Source organism: Cavia porcellus, unplaced genomic scaffold, assembly GCF_034190915.1.
Source record: "Cavia porcellus strain 051 isolate PalLab524CR breed Dunkin Hartley unplaced genomic scaffold, mCavPor4.1 scaffold_5, whole genome shotgun sequence".
Classification (NCBI taxonomy): domain Eukaryota; kingdom Metazoa; phylum Chordata; class Mammalia; order Rodentia; family Caviidae; genus Cavia; species Cavia porcellus.
The window spans coordinates 14142969-14160201 of NW_026947488.1; the positions used below are offsets into that span (position 1 = coordinate 14142969).

At 51.8% G+C, this 17233-nt stretch overlaps 1 long non-coding RNA gene across 1 annotated transcript; it reads right to left on the reverse strand.

Moving 5' to 3' along the window:
* Positions 1–11322: 11322 nt before the first annotated feature.
* Positions 11323–16098, reverse strand: LOC134475870 (uncharacterized). Its single transcript, XR_010047200.1, has 5 exons — positions 15883–16098; positions 15628–15738; positions 14977–15106; positions 14734–14840; positions 11323–14628 (listed from the first exon to the last, which is right to left on the reverse strand). It is a non-coding gene; the product is annotated as an uncharacterized LOC134475870 (long non-coding RNA).
* Between the last annotated feature and the right edge of the window lie 1135 nt (positions 16099–17233).

Genomic DNA, 17233 nt, shown 5'->3' on the forward strand with positions numbered 1-17233 from the left:
AATCACTGCAGTGGATTCCACCAGGGAAATGTCACACTCTTTGCAGCCTGACCTACTGAAAGAACTCCCAGCTGTCAAGCACCGACTGTTGATGGGGACATGGTGATGATCACCTTACTGGAGTGTTTAAAAAAACCAAAACCGCGGGCAGGGGATTTAGCCAGCAGCCGTAAGTGCCTGCCTTAGTGCCTGGTCGTGAGTTCAGTGCCCGGAACAAAAACAAAAATCAAAACAGCACAGCTGGGTATCGGGGGGTTTCCAGAGGAGAAGAAAACATGAGAACAAAGAAGGGAAGACAGGACCAGAGGTTCAGGAGAGCGGTGCAGGGAGAGGAGATGCTCTGGGGGAGGAGGGTGAACGAGGTTTGAGTGTGGGCAGCCCTGAGGACACCTAAGAATGCCCAGAGAGTTAGGAGAACAAGAGCCAGGAGGCATCTTTCCGAGGTGTCAGGACTGAGATCAGAAGCACCTTACCGGGGCTTGTAAGAGACAATGCGGGGCCAGGGATAGAGCTCAGTGGCATGAGTGCCTGCCTGGCAAGCGCAAGGTGCTGTTTCAATTCCTAGTAATCGCACCCAAAAAAAGAAACGGAATTAACCTACTGAGAGGCCCCAACATCGCAAAAACCTAAACCAATTCTTTGTAGCCTGCTCAATGGGGAGAAAGAGGAAGCAGTCGCTTTCAGAACCCATAATACAGTTTTCTTAAAAAGAGGAAGAGGAGGGATGGGGAAGAAGGAGCCGGGTGGTGGAAGCCAGCTTTATTTATCTGGAGGTGGGAGCGAGAATTCTGTGACGTAGATAAACTTTACAGGGAGCCCTACCCCTTCAGTCCCCTTGCTGGTCCCTTCTACAGCCCCCAGCAAGGCTGTCCAGGCCACAGTCCTTCCTGGGTCTGGCAATCCTTCGTCCACTGCTGTTGGCCTGGTCCTTCTAGCTCACAGCTCAGTTGGTCAACACCCTGGCAGTATTTTCTTCTTGTAGTTAAAAAAAAAAAAAATCAATCTTTTCCAGTTTTTTGGTATCACACACTGTGATTTGAAGCTTTTGTTCCCATCAGGAACGCATCAGGATCAAATTAAAGTCTAAAAACACAGCCGCATCCCATTTCAAAAGTCTAGCACATAAAAAGGCACACAGAGCGTTCAGATGCAACAGCCAGACCCACAGGGCTCTGGAGTCCAATGTCCTGCGGTCATCGAGGCGGGTGCATCCATCCGAGAGGACTTGGGCGCCTGGTGGCCAGTGATACTGCTGTCCCTGGAAGGGCTGGGCTGGTCTGTGTACCTGGTAGGACTCACCACACTTTCATGGAGTATGTTACATTCTGGTATTCACTCCCAGGGGGATTTTGATTTTTGGGAGCCACCAGCCCCTGGGTATTGGCACCGTCACTCTGACCGCCCTCTTGGCTGTTTCCCATGGGCATTTTCCCTGTCCTCCTCTGCTTCAGGGGCCCACTGTGGCTGCCTCCTGCCTTCCTGTCTGGTCAAGGACCCTGCCTGGGCTGGCCCCTCCCTCCCAGAGTCCCCTCCTCCCCTGCCCTAACTGAGGTTTGCTCTGAGACCTGAGAAATGGCCTTCCCAGACAGTTGTCCTGACCCTGCCACCCTCCATCCCCAGGGAACATGCAGTTGCACCAGACCCCCCCTCCCAGATTTCAGGGTACACAGATGAGTCTGTACCCTAGAAGTTTCCTTTCTGCTCTGCATAACCCAGAGGCAAGACAGAGCTACATCCAGACCATCTGTCATAGACAAGGAAAAGAGAGCAGGATTAAACCACACGAGGGTCACCCCAGCTCTCTGGAAGGCTGAGACAAGAGGATCGAGAGTCCAAACCTATCTGAGCAAGTTACTAATTAAGGGAGCCCCTGTCTCAAATTTTTTAAAAAAAATGAGACCCTGCCTCAAAAATTAAAATAAAAAGGGCGAAGGTTACAACACAGTGCAGTGGCCCCAGATTCAAATGCCAAAGTCAGACAGGGTGGATGGGGGAGGCCAGGCAGACACTGCCGTCCACTCCTGTGGCTTCGGCTCCTCTCACCTCAGGCTGCCCCCCTCCTGCAGGAGAGCCCGCTCCCCCCAGCTCCTCACCTGCAGAAACGCCTTCCTGCTCTGCAATGGAAACATCCTCAGGCCAGTTCTCCCTCGCAACCCTGTCCCTCAGACACTCTTTCTAGATGCCAATCCTGTGCTTTTTTTTTTTTTTTTTTTTTTTGCTTTGTTTTGTTTTGGTTTTATTGTTGTTGTTTTTGGGATCTGCTTTTGCTGTATAGCCTAGGCCGATCTTCAGCTCACAGCAATTCTCCTGCCTCAGCCTCCCACGTGCTGGGATTACAGGTGTGCACAGTGTGGACCCTTATCTCTATTAATTCCCTACCACCGTTTCATCTTGTTTGTTTTGATCTTTGTTTCTGTTTTTGGGGAACTAAGTACAATAACCATTGCTCTTGTCAGTCTCTGGGGTAACGTAAGACCATAAATATGTCTGAGTCTGGCATTAGCCAGGTCCCCCGTGTTTGGTGTGAAATCACTGTTTTACTTTCAACTTCTAGGCCATAGAATCAGCCTTTGCACCCTTGAGCTCCACATCCTTAGATTCACCTGACCCTTAGACCAAAAATACTCACAAAAATGTTTTTGCATCTGCACTGAACGCGGACAGGCTTTTTTCTTGTCCTTGTGCCCTGAACAATGTGGCACAACAGCTATTCCACAGCACTCCTGTTGTGTCAGGTATTATTGTTAATCTAGAGGCAATCTGAAGCGTGGCGAGGACATGTGTAAGTCAAATGCAAACGCTGTGCAAGGTACTAGAGCGTCCCTGAGTTTGGTGTTTGAGGGGGTCCTGGACCTCCTCCCCTGTGGGCAGCTGGGATAATGCTTTGCAGAGAGCTTTCCAATAAAATGGAGAAGTGTCCAGCTCAATGAGTTTTGACAACTGTTTCCACCCAATAAAGCAATGACCCCAGTCAAGACAAAACAGCCAGGCATGGTGGCTCAGGCCTGTAATCCACCACTCCGGAAGGCTGAGTGAGGCAGGAGGATTACAAATTTGAGCTCAGCCAAGATACTTTAGTGACTTAGTGAGAACCTCTCTCAAAATGGGAAAAAAAAAATGTGAAAAAGAATTTGAGATACAGTGGATTCAATCCCCACTACCACAAAAAGGAAAAGAAGAGAGAGACAGACATCAAATACTTCCAATGTGGCTACAATTTTATAATTTTAATGTCATTTGATTATGATCAGTACATAGCCTGTAAAAGGTTTTTTATAAATTTTGTTGAAGTGTTTTTTGTACTCAAATGATCAAAAGGAATAATTCCATTAAAATATTTTTTCAGAATATTTAATATTCTCTCTGGAGTGCATTCCTAGCCTGCTCTCTGCACCCCTGAGGGGGCCCATCCACCCATGACAGCCCTCATCAGGCTGCAGTCAGACAGGCCTTCCCACTGCACCCCAGAGCTCCCCTCCAGGAGACCCCGAGCTCCTGGAAGGTCAGGGCCCACGGTCAAGGTCACCTCTGTGACCCTGGAGCTGCGTGGGGCACCTGTGATCTAGAGCACGTGCCCTCATCTGCAGCCTCCTCTCTGCACTGGCCAGTTCAGGGCAGGATGTTTCAGATTGCTCTTCGGAGGGCCTGAATAACTCCAGGAAATTTGAGAATCGGCCTGTTGTCTCCCACGCCATGACCCAGAGGCTCGAAATAAGCAAATCGGTTCCAGCACGACCTCTTTCCTGTCTCAGGGAAGGGGCTGATAGACAGAGAGTCGATGGACTCCATCAAGCCAGCAGAGGTGGGCGGAGACAGCCTTGACCAGGGCATCTCTGCGGTCCTCAGAAATCCAATCCAGGACAGCGCGCATCACAACATCCCTGGGCCTGAGCTGGCCAGCGGTCCCCGCAGGGACGGGGCATGAGCCCCTGTGATCAGCCAGCAGAGATGGGGAGTCTCCACTTACCCCCTAAGCTTGGCCTCGGCCTCGAAGGGCAGTGTGTACCTGCAGGAGGAAGGGACGGAGGCCACACGGGGGCACATGAGCGAGGCACTGTTCTGCTCAACCGAATGTCACCTGTCCTTGTCTCTCCCCAGGGCCCTCTCACGCCCTGGTTTTCCAGCCCTGCAGAGCTCCATGCGAACTCCAGCCCTTGCCAGTCCCAGCCTCCTGATGCTCCCAGTGCTGGCTTCTCTGCTGCTTTTTGGAGGCGGGAACCCCCTCTCCCCTGGAGCCTCTGTGATGCCTCCCCCCCTACCCGGGACATTTCGTCTCTTATCCCAACGTCTCCTCCTAACCCCAGGCATCCCAAACGGCAGAGGAGAGGATTTCACAGAGCAAATGGAACCCTGAGCCCTACAGCGATTCTTCTCCAATCCTCCAAACTGTCTCCAAGAAACATCTGGATTAGCGCTGAGATGCCCTCTGCACCCTCAGCTTACTTTTATCTTCCTTTTGAACAAAGAAGGAACCAGCCCCTCTCCCGAGGACAATTGTTTTGATTGCTGTGGTTACCTCGGCACGGCAGAAACACTGCTCTCCCATTCACTCGGGTGGTACAGTTTTCCTCACGAACAAAAGTTGCTTAGTGACCACAAAAATAAGTTTATTTCAAGAAAAACATTGAACAAAGGATCTTCCAGGGAGTAAGCGGATGTGGGGAAGGAGCACACAGCAGCAGATGAATGATTTAAATTGGTAAACCCAACTGTGGTTGGCAGCTCGGGCCCAGGTGTGACAGTACCCAGAGACCCCAGCTCCTTGCCTGTTCCCTGAGTCCAGTCCCCTGACTGGGCCTCGCCTGTGGCCTCTGAGAGGAAATCGGGGCCCACTGCTGAGGCCCCTGTGTGACGTGATGAGATCACACATGAAAGGCTCAGGCCCAAGGCCCCGCACAGAGCATCCAGCCAGGAAGCGGCCACACGGGTGATCACCAGTGTAGACGGTGAGAAAATCCACTCTGACAAATGGGGTGACTGAGCCTCAGGGGAGAGGACGTTCACAGCCAGGGAAATGACCCTGACAGCTACTTAGGCTTGGAGAGTGTGGGCCCAGGATGGAAGTACGGCCACAAAGTAGCAGCTCCTCAGACCTGAGGCGGGATGTGGAGGTCAGGTCAGAGGGAGAAGGGAGAAGGAGAAGGGTTGCTAAGCAACCCGTCCTGATGCTGGAGCTGGCAGAACCGGCCCAGGCTCCAGGTATCCATAGAATCACCCGTGATGATAGGGCCTGGGATGTAGCTCAGCAGCTTAAGCACCTGACTGGCGAGCACGAGGTCATGAGTTCGATCCCAAGTACCAAAAAAGAAAAGAGAATCACCAGTGATGCTCCAAAGTCACTAATGGGACCTGTCCTTTACAGATGCCCTGGGATTCAGAACCTAGGAAAGCAAAACTAAGAGAAGGCGCCCGCACTGTGGATGGGTGAATGGATGGATGGACGGACAGACTCTTGTGGGGAAAAGGAGAGGCAACCCAAAGTCAGAGTACAGGGTGAGAGGAGGGGATGAGATGGCTCATTCCTGCAGGAGGCTTTGGACGCCCTCAGACGCAGGTCCTTTCTGACCACAGGGAAGAGGACTGGTCCTCAGACATGGATCAACAGTGGTGTCTGAGTTCATCTTTTCCGAGCATTTTCTTCCAGGTACCTGAGCCAGTAATTCTACTGTTGTCTTAGCCAGCTGGCGTTGAATTTTGCGAGGAACGCGCACATTCGAAAGCTATAGAAACCGGAGCTAGGCAGGGTGGTGCATGACTGTAACCCCAGCATTTAGGAGGCTGAGGCAGGAGAATTGCCATGAGCTCCAGGCCAGCCTGGGCTACACAGTGAATTTGAGGATGACCTGGGCTACATGGGGAGACCCTGGCTTAAAAAAAAAAAAGGAAAAGAAAAGATGAGGAAACTATTCTGATTTTTTATGCTGATGCCTTCACCTTCTTCCCAGATGCCCCTTCTCTATTCACTGTTAACTAAAGAAAACAGAAAAAATCTGGTGTCCAATCCCCATTAGCCACTTATGGCCAAAGGAATCCTGGGAAATGTAGTCTTTGCTTCCCTGCCACTATGAGATGTGACAGAGGACAATGCAGGAAGCCAGTGGCCCCTGCCATGGTTCAACAGCACCTTCCCTGTTCCTCATAGGATGTCTGTCAGGGTGTGATGGATGACCTCAGGCCCCAAATCAATATAACAGGGCCTACTTATCCCTGTGGCCTGGCCAGGTTGTCTCTGTGGAGGACAGCACCCTGCTCTGAGTAGGACAGGGCCTTCTGCAAATGGACAGGTATCAAAAGATGAGAGGACATAATTCACAAAGACTTCTGCCCCTTTCTGGGGCTCCCAGCTTCCCTACCACAGGACCTTTGCACTTGTCTGGCCTAATTATCCTAAGCCTGGATAGTCTTTTCAACCATGATAAAAATGAATGCAATTTAAATTTCCCATTTAGCCATTCCTAAGGGCACGGTTTAGTGATACTGAGTACCTTCACCCTGTTCTGCCACCATCACCACTTGTGTATCCACAGAAACCTTTTCACCTTGCAAAACTAAAAGTCTATACCTATTAAATAAGAACTCTCAAATCCTTCTTCTCTTGATCCCCAGAAATCACCATGCAACTTCCTCTGTAAATGAGTTTGACTATTCTAGGTATCCTGTGTAAATGGAATCGTAGTACGTGTCCTTTTGTGATCTTAAGCTGTGGGATGTGCTAGGATTTCCATCCTTTTCAAGACTGAGTAGTATTCCACCCTGGGTACACATCACGTCATGTTTGTCCACCCATCAGTCAGTGGACACTTGTGTCTCTTACACATTTTAGCTAATGTCCATAATGCCGCTATGATCATGAGTGTAGAGATATCTCTGGGAAACCCTGATGTGAATTATCTTAGGTATCTACCCAGAAGTGGAATTGCTGGATCATGTGGTAAATCTGGTCTTCATTTTTAGGGACAGCCCTACAATTTTCCATAGTACCTGACTGTCTCAGCAACCGTGCATGGGCATCCCTTTTGCCAACATGTGTTACTTTCGGTTCTCTTGATAGTTATGACCCTAATGAATGTGAGGTGGGGTCCTGTGGCATTTCCCTGGCCATTAGTGATGGCGTACTTTCCCTGTGTTTACTGACCCTTTTATATCTTCTTCAGAGAAAAGCCTGTTCAATCTGGTGTCTGATATTTTGTCATTGAATTGTAGGAGTTCTTTATATATTGTGGATGTTAACGCCATATCAGATGCTTGATTTCCAGGATTTCCCCCTTCTGTAGCTCACCTTCCCACTGTTTACTGTGATCTTTTTTATGTGATCTTTGATGCACAGAAGTTTATAACTTTGATGTAGTCCAATGCATTGATTTCTCCTGTGGCCTGTGCTGTGTCACATTTGAGAAATCATTGCACGTCCAATGTGGAGAAGCTTTTCCTTGTTTTCTTGTAGGAGTTTTACAGCTTAGGTTTACGTTTAGAACTGTAATCCATTTCAAGTCATGCCTGTGCATTGAATATCCAGGTTCCCCAGCACTGTTTAGACTCTCGCTTCTCATAAAGTGGTTTTGTCATCTTTATCCAAAATCAGCTGACAAGGGGGTAACTCTGGCTTCCCTATTCTGTCCCCTTTCCATCTGTCTTTGGGCGACGACACATTAGTTTCATTACTGTAGATTTACAGTAAGTCTGAAATCAGGAAGCATGAGACCGCAACTTTTTTTAAAATAGTTTTGACTATTTGGGCTTCTTGAATTCCATATGAACTTTAGGATAAATTTTTCTATTTTGGCACCAAAAAACAGTGATGAGATTTTAATGGAAATTGCACTGAATGCTCAGGTCTTTTTGGTTAGGACAGATGTCTCAACATGAAGTCCTCTGATTCACGAAAAAAGCCACAGCCTGTCTTTGTGTTTGAGTTTAATTTCTTTCAGCAACATCTTTAGTTTTCAGGGTATAACTCGTTCTCCTCCTTGGTTACACGAATGCCTCGGTATTTTATTCTTTCTCGTGTTGTTATGGTTTGCACATGAAATGACCCCCTAACGCTATGCACTCGAGGGTTAGAGCTGATGGCATTGTGGGAGGCAGTGGGAGTTCTGGGGGTGGAGAAGGCAGGTCAGTGGGGTGGCTCTTGAAGACTACACCGTGTCCCCACTCTTCTCTCTGCCTGGGTCTGGGATTCCTGGCTACCGTGATGTTCTGCCTCCTCTTGGTCTCAAATGGAGCCAGCAAATCATGAACTGAAGCCTCTAGAGCCATGAGCCAAGATACACCCTTTCTCTATGCTGGTCTGTGGGTATTTTGTCACAGTGAGAAAAAGCTGTCTAACACAAGTGACTGCCAGTGGGACCCTCTGCCCCGCCCTGGTGCTGGGGACTGAACCCAGCACCTCCGCACTGAGCCACGTCACCATCTCCAGCCCTATTTTGTATTGTAAGATGGAGCCCTGCTAGGTCGCCCAGGCTGGGTTCCAATGTGTGATCCTCCTGTCTCAGCCTCTCAAAGTATAGAACTAGTTTCTTAATTTCCATTTCAAACTGTCATTGTTAGTAACAGAAATGCAGCTAGATTCTTGAAAGTTGATTTTGTATTTTGCAATTTTGCCAAATTCATTTATTAATTCTCATTTTTTTAAAGGAGAATCTTTAGAATTTTCTATGCATAGGATTGTGTCATCTGAGAATAAAGATTAGTTCACTTGCTCGTTCCAGTGCGGATGCCTTTCCTTTTCTCTTTTCCCATTGGTCTGCCGGGGACTCCCTATGCTGTGCTGAGTAGGAGTGTTTCTTCCCCAGCTTTTCCTTGGTAGGTTCCTTCTCTGCCTTCACATCTCAGACCGAGCGTCCTCTGCTGAGCCCTGGGCCCGCGCTGTCGCATCAGCACACTGCGTCTCACGCCACTTAGGGTGGGCTGACACTCACCACCTACCCGTCGTTCCCTGTCCCTGCTCCTGGATGTGGGCTCCGTGTGTCCAGGGACCTGGCTTCCCAGCATGCCTGGTGCCCAGGACGGAGTCCTCGATCACGTTCACTGAATAAATTGGCCAGCGAGGGGCCTGCGTGCCAGCATGTGGAGGCCCGGCTCCTGGCGATGCCTCCTGCCTCTACCCCTGCGTCTCTGCTCTGTCTGCCCACCTCCAGCTGGACGATCCCTTGCCGTCCCCTCGGATCCCCGTGTGGCTGCAGCTGATCACCTGCATCCCAGAGATGCAGAAGTGCAGGGCAGGGAGCTGCCTTTATTGTCACCAGCAATCAGCAGAATTTACAGCCTGCCTTCCAGCGTTCGGGGAATGAAGCGTCCAGTGCCCTGAGAGGGAAAAAATAAATGGCCAGGAAGAGGCGGAGAAGGGCAAGGAGAGATTTCACAGGGCGGGGTGCATTCGCCATAGCTGAGCGCCAGCATATGTTTCCTCCTGGTCTCGGATCCGAGAGGAAGCCCAGAGGAGGAAGCACTCAGAAAAGACGGGGCTTCATCCCAAGATTAGCGCACAGCTGTGCGGGGAATCCGTAGGCGGGCACCTTTCTCCTGCATCTCTTTCTGCTCTTCGACCAAGAATCATCTGCATTTGGCAGCTTGTCTCTCTATAACCCAGCGATCAGAAGCAAAGCTGCCAATTACAGGTTAAATCTCACCTCTTAAGCTACAAGCCTTGACCCTTGGGCTGCCTCCTGCCTCGCTCGAATTCATCTGTGACCCCACATTCGCCGTGCTCTGGAGTCTGCAGTGCTGAGCACACTGGAACTGGCTTAATCTGGGTTATCAGGGCCCACCACTGACCACTGACCCATGTGGTCATATACTGTCGCACTGCTCCGGACACCTTTTTCCAGGAAAAGGTGCCACTGTCCTGAGCTGTTCAGTGTCCAGGGCAACCAGACATCTCAGAATTTCAGCTGAAGGTCATAAGAAAGGTGTCGGAACCCAGTTGTTCTGAGTGGAGCTCAGAAACACCCAGGCTGCCCCCAAGCAACCCAGCATGAGAGGGGGACACCTGGAAGAAGACTCTCCTCCCTCCCAGAGGGCGTCCCAGGGACCAGGAGGCTCCCGCCTGCCAGGGTCACCACCTCCAGACAGCATAGTGCCTTCCTCCCTTGATGTATGCTTCTCCACCAGGGCCCCTGCAGATTGGAGGAGCACAGAAGAGGGGGACTGGGATGTCCCCCCTCCTGCAGGACATGGGAGACATCAGGGACAGGCATCATCAGGATTACACAAACCATGCTGGCAGCGCCCCAGGCAGAGGAAATGCTGAGCGGGGTCCACCCGCAAAGGCGTCAGTCAGAGGGTGGCCTGAGACTTCCCACTGGCCGGAGTCAGGGCGCATCCTCAGCACCCCAGTGTTTGGGAACCGTGCAGGGGAGCTCAGGGTGCCAGGGGACTGCCACAGGCCCCATGCACCTGCGTTGGGTCAGACACCTCAAAGCAGACCCTGAGGTTCGGTCCAGGGACGAGGTTTGGCTCCTGGACTGGCCGGGGGAAAGGAATGGGGAAGGGGGATTGGGAAGGACAGGAAGGTGGGCCGGAGCGCTGTGTTAGAGCACAGCATTGTCCTGCCACAGGGCAGGATGCTGGGCTCCCTGGGGCCTGTGCTCCGGGCTTGGCCAGGTCTCTGCAAGGGACAAAACAGGCCCAGCAGCTCAGACCCAGAACCACTGAGGCCCAGAACACTAAAGAGGACAGGACACCCAGACCCGCCCCCCTACCCCCGGCCACTTCTGCTCCAGGGACAATCCCAAGCATGCCCCGTGCCCGCTGAGAGAAGACGCCCTTCAGCTGGATCCTCGCTGCCCAGGCTCTGAAACACTACAGTTCTCTCCTAGACCTGAGAACAGATTAGCTCCTTCCTGCCCCAGAGGCCACTGTGAGCACGGACGCAGGGCGAGTCCTGAGTGGACTCTCCTGCCTGACCAGTGCACCTGCCCTCAGAGCTGGGCCTGTCCCAGCACAGCTGACCAGCAGGGCCTTTCACAGGCTGCATTGGCTCAGCTGGGGCCTAGACACTGTCAAATCATCTTCATATAGTTTAATCATAAACACAGAACTGCCCATTGTCTGGTCCTGTCGGGTCAGGCCAGCACGTCGTCTCTGTCACATGGTCTGATTTGGGGCTCCGTCTTTGCCACCTTCCTTTCATATCATGGGAAGTTTTGGTTTCTTGAAAGGGAAGGGAAGGTGTAGATGTTTGCAATCTGAATGCAGAATCGATTTGACCAGCGCTGCCCAACAGAGAAAATTCAATCCACGTATGTGATCTTACATTTTTTTCAGAGAAACATGAGGGGAAAGAAAATAAAAAGAAACAGGCAAGATTAATGATGTGTTTTACTTAACCCAAAACATACCTGAACTGTTGCTTCAACATACAATAAATAGAAAAGTTAATATTGTTCGCATTTTTTCATGCTGTATTCAAATTTTGATTTGAAGTTTTATACCTGCAACCCCACGTGTATCAGAGATATTCGGTCTGTACTTGGATTTCAGAAAATTGACAGTCGAAAAACTAGATTCACATCAATAGCTGACTGTAAGCAAATTTGTTTTCTAATAACTAAATCATATATCTAAAAAAAATCACATACCTGAAATAGTCACTTACATTAATTGAAATTAAACAAAATTTAAAACTCAGTTTTTCAGGCAACCCCTCCGCTTTTTGAGCCTTCAGCGGCTCCTGTGCTGGTCTAGACGCAGTGGTTCTTTCCCGGGTCTTTCCACCAGTCTGGCTGCAGCTGAACTGCATTTTCCCACTGGCTCATTAAGCTTCGAGATCAGCTGCCCCCACACAATCTGATTTGATTTTTATCAAAGCGGCCCTCCCCGTCCTGGGAACGCACCCATTCCTGGTTGGCCATTTGCCCCATTTCTCTGATGGTAAGACCAAGTCAATCTGGAGCAGAAGTTAGGGACAAAACCACCATCTTGCAGCACATGAGATGCTCCCTGCCCCTGGAGGGAGGAGTGGAGGCCCCAAGCTGGGGGCCCACAAGCCCCGCTGTTCTCAGAGGACAAGAGAGGGATGGATAATCCCTGCGGGGGAGGCTGCCTGCTCCATCCCTCCCCAACAGCTGCACAACAGCACCCTAACTTGATTCTGGCTTCTCCCTGTGCCCACACTGCCCCTTGGCCAGGGGACAGCAACATGGTCCTCAGCTCTGGGTCACCCTGGGGAGCCAACAATATTAGCACTCCACAGCCCCTGGGGCTCTCAGTGGTCCAGGAGTGGCCGAATGGCCAATGATGGCCCGTTGTGTTAAAGAGAAATCACAGAAAGAAGAATTTTGTCTCTTAAGGCCAAGAGATGTGTGGTTTCTGTCACTGGCGGCAGCCACGTTGTGACCAAGAGGAAATAAAACCCTAACAGCTGACGGCAGAGCAGGAGGGCTGGTGATGAGCTGCTGACCCTCACACGCTGCTTCACCTAGACCCGGATTCACGAGTGTCCAGGTCCCAGCAGCCTAAAGCAGCAAACCCCCACACACAATCTCTCCCACCAGCCGACCTCAACCCACAGCACCAGCAACCGCACTCTCTGTGTCCGGGGCTTTCTCCTCGCTGATCTGCTACAGCCCGGTGCCCCGTGCAGGTCCCCAGCAGCCACAGGGTCATACTTGCTGCTCTGTCCCCGAATCCAGGACTCTGTGCTGAGAGGTGCTTTGCAAATTTCCTTGTTATCATGAATGTGGTTGGGTTGTTTGTTTGTTTGCTTTGCAGTTATTTTAGAAAGTGGAGCGAGGTAGGTGAAAATCAGTTTCGTTTTTATTGTTGTTTTTAAGAGATTCATCACTCAGCTATAAACTGCTCTGTTAGACAACACCACAGTACCTCGATGCTGGTGAAGACAGGTTTGAAGATGTTCTGTCTCCTGGGGACAAACTACGTGTCCATAAAAGTCCGTCCCTTTTTCTCCCAGTTGACAGGGTTTGAAGACTCAGTAATTTCCTTCCTGCAACTGATCTCCCTCCTGACTCTCTTTAGCAGACGTGGGGCTCTCTGCCAGGCTCGTCTGGACAGGTGGCAGCCCGTCAAGCTGCTCCTGGGCCCGGGGCCCTCTACATCCATTTATCCTTTAATGGTGGGGGACGCCCATCCTTGCCCCAGAATAAAATCCAGGTGGGTCTTTAAGAGAAAGCTCACTCGGCCCCAGGCAAATGCAGAGCTGGGGTGCAGCAGGAAGGATGTGTGTTTGGGTTTTAAATCACAGGTTAGGGTTTCAAGACCTTTCTCCAGATGGTTAGAGGCCCCAGGCACCAAGAATGTGTCGCCTCACAGGGTGCAGGACGTCACTGGTGCCCCAGGGCTCCCAGCCTAGCCTGTCAGTCCCATAGCAAAAGACACTGCACCCCAGGGAGGAGCATGGGCACCCCAGGGAGGAGCACAGGTCTCGGCACCTGCCCTGAGGCTTCTCCTCACCCTGTTCCCCCACATCTATCCCTCAGCTGCTACATAAAGGCCACAACACAGTTGCCTCTCTCTCTTCTGCTGTGCATATGGTGACTCAAGAATCCATCATCTCATGCTGGACAGTGGCAGTTGCCTCCTCCCTGGCCTCCCTGGACAGTCCATCCTTTGTCGGCCAAAGGAATTCCTTTTATTGTTTGTTTGTTGGTTTGTTGGTTTTTTCTCCCTCTGTAATTCAGGCTGTCCTTGAACTCACATATGTAGCCCAGGCTGGCCTCAAACTCACAGTGATCCTCCTGCCTCAGCCTCCTGGGTGCTGGGATTATAGGTGTACCTCAGCATGCCCAGCAACCAGAGGAATTCTTTAAAAATATCAAATCAAAATCATATAAAGCCCACCTCATCTCTCAGAATATGCCTATATTTCTGTGTGTAGTCTATAACCTTCTATATAATCTCAACCCTGGCTACTCTTCTTCTGGCTCCCTGCACGGACTTCCTGGTTACCCCCACTACAACAGGACCTTTGCACATGTTGTTACCCCCTTGTCTGGAACATTTTTCAGCCAGATGTTTACATGTAAGAGCCTTTAGTTCCTTCTGAAGAGCTGATGAATGAATGAGTGAGGTACTCTGCTGAGGACTAGGAACATGGTAGAGCTGGCCCACCCAAGAGTGTCTCCCTGAGAAGGGGGCTCCTGGTCCTGTGTCCCTAGAGGACCAGTTGCTACAAGTCTGGTGGCCTTGTACTTGTGTCTATGCAGCACACTGACCCTTCTGTGATTCGCTGTCCCAAGAACCTCAGTAGCAGTAGAGCCCAGTGGACCTGGGTGCCGCCCTTGCCCAGGAGTATTGGGTTTCCAGGTCTGTGTCCTCAGAGATGCAGCTCCTGGACAGTCCCCAGCCACAGCTCCACAGTCCAGCGGGACAAAGCCAGGCAGGCAGGATGAGAGCCTAATGGGCTGAGCACCTCATCCCAGAGCAGCCTGGCCCCGAGTGAGTGAGCCGCGGGCCATGAGAGGCAGCCTTGGGGACAGAGCCAGCCATGCCAGCCTCCGCCAGGCCAGGGCACTCCCCAGGTGGAGATTTCAGAGGTTGGGTCCTGATCCCATTCTCTCCCCACTCCTTGCCAGTCAGCAGGGCAGGAGCATTACACTGTGCCAGCTTGAGAGATTTAGAAATTTAAGACTCAGCAGGGGCCCAAGGTCCTCACTTTGCAAACATCTCAGCCTGTGCAAGAGGAGGGCAGGGAGAAGGTCTGAGTATTACACCCACAGGGTGCGGGGAGCCTGCTTACACCATAAGGGAGGAAAAATACTTAGCCGTCACCCTCACCATTTTGCTCTTGCCGCTTTTGCTGTCCTCTGCCACCTTGAACCGTTGCCCCTGTGCCAGGCCACCCTGCCTTGGAGCCAGCTGAGATGGACTGAAACCTCCACACACTGTGAACGAAACCTTCCTTAATTTGGGGTGTTTGGTATTTAGTATCAGCACCTAGAGAAAAGTAACAAGCACAGGCCACAACAGCCCCACTTAGCAAGTGAGGAAACTGAGGCATGGCCCAGGAGAGAGACGTACCTTTCTTCAAAGAGGTCATTACCCTGGGTCTGTAGCAAAATGACTTCAGCTCAAAGCCTGGGCTCGGTCCCCACTCAGCCACTTTCAAGCTGTGCAGATTGCTAATCCCTGGGCACCTTAGTGTTTCCATCTGTAAGTGGGTGGCAGGCATAACGGACTCAGGCCTTTTTGTGAGCATGATGACGGTGAGCATCAGCCACAAGGGAGGGGCCCGGCTCTGGGGCCAGACATTGCGTTCCCCAGGTGGGACCTCAGCCAGCATCAGCCAGGGAGGGGTGAGGAGGCCTGCGGGGCTGCGTTTTTCTGTGGATGTTAGTCGTTTAGTTTTGTGAATTAACCAATGCAGCACCTCTGCTTAGCAAGCAGTGTGTTTGTCAAATAAAAGCACGTGCTCCCACCTAGTACATTCCAGGAACCCAGGCCACTGCATTCAATTGACAAAGTCAGACCAGAGCACAGCACCTGTCCTAGCCCACCTGCTTCCTCTAGTTCACAACAAAAACCTCCAGGCAAACATTCCAGGCTGGATGTGTCCACCTCCTCAGCCCTCACCTGTGCACTTTCTGCTTCCATCTGCACTGCCTCAGCCCGCACACACATGCACACACGTGCACACATGTACACACACACTCATGCGTGTGCAAACCAAACCTGGAGCCCTAGGGCCTGGAGTCCCAGGTGCCCACCTCCCTCCTGGCAGGGCAGAGGGCCTGCACCGCACCGCAGGTATCTGGCCAGGGAAACCCGTTGGTCCTCACTCCCCTGCCAAGAAGACCAAGGGGCTGGGTAACTGTCCCCTTGCCCCATCCCCCTCACCTCTGTGCCCTTCCCAGAGACCAGGACTGAGCCTGGCCAGGTCTCCAATATTCCCCTCTCCCAGCCCTGAGACTCCGGCAGCTTTGTCACCTGGTGATGGGCACCAGGCACTGGCACCAGAGCAGGCTGGACTCTGGTCCACCTTGGAATTGGGGAGAAAGCGAACCCCACAGCTGCATGTAGCCATGGAGGGGCAGCTGGACCCGCTTGGCAGCTCAGCAGAACCAGCCGGGGCAGTTATCCCTGCTCTCTGCTGAGCACTCTGGCCCCCAGAGGACGGCTCACAGGAGCTGGGGTGCCAGTGCCGTCTCCCTCCACCCTGAGATCCCTCTGTCATGTGACTGGCTCCGCCTCCCTGCTCTCTCCAGATGCCCTCTGTCCCAGTGGGCTGAACCCATGCCCTTCACTGGCATCCTGCCTTCCCCCTCACTTTCTGATGCCCTGGCAGAGCTTCCTGAGGTCACCTCCAGATCAGCACCTGCTCTTGATTCTGGTGTCTGGCTCTGCACCTGGGACAGCCCCAAACAAGGAACCAGCCACCGGTGACATTTGTCTCACCTGTAGCACCAGACCCCAAATGTGAGAAACTCAGCCCAAAAAGACCAGGAAGCAGCTTGGCTCTTATAACGATATGAAATCAACTTCCAAGCAGCCTGTTCTGCCTTTTATGCAGGAAGGAGCTGGATGCTTTCATGGAATATTTCCATATGGGATCGATTACTTAGGGTGAGACTAGAACAGAATCAATCAGATCTGCAGCCGGGTATTTTCCCTGGCTCCCACACAGAGCACGGACTCGGGTGGTGCCAGGGTGTGCCCAGGGAGCTGCGCCAGGCACAGCAGTGGTCAGGGAGGATGCCACAGGAGACCGGCACAGCAACTGCCTGCGGTAGGAATTTGGGAAGAGCAATCACCGGGAATTTGTAACAGCTCATCCAGGGAACAAGAGAGGAAGCGTTTCTGAGTTGTGGTGGGTACCTGTGTCAGTCACACCCAGACAAACACAGCAGGAGGAGCAGGAGTTGGGGAGACAGAGGTCACCAGCTCAGAATCAGGTACGGAACTTGAGCTGATCTTAGGGCACCAGGCAGAGACGGCGGCAGCCTGTGGGGTACAGGACCCGTCTCAGAGGAGACAGGGGAACCTGCAGTGTGAGGACCAGGCCTGCAGACCAAGAGGGGTGCACATGTATGTGTGTGTGTGTGTGTGTGTGTGTGTGTGTGTCACTTGTAGTTATAAACACACACAGCATAAAATATATCATCTCCAGCGCCCATCTTGGCCCTTGAGCTGTCTCCATCTTTCAGCTACTATCAATAACGCTGCTAACCAACCCGGGTGCACACCGCCTCCAGGAGAGCTTGCTTTCCAACTTCAGTCCCTGTGGGGTCTCTGCCCAGAAGTGGAGCTGCCAGAAGGCTCGGTCACACTCTCATCCCTG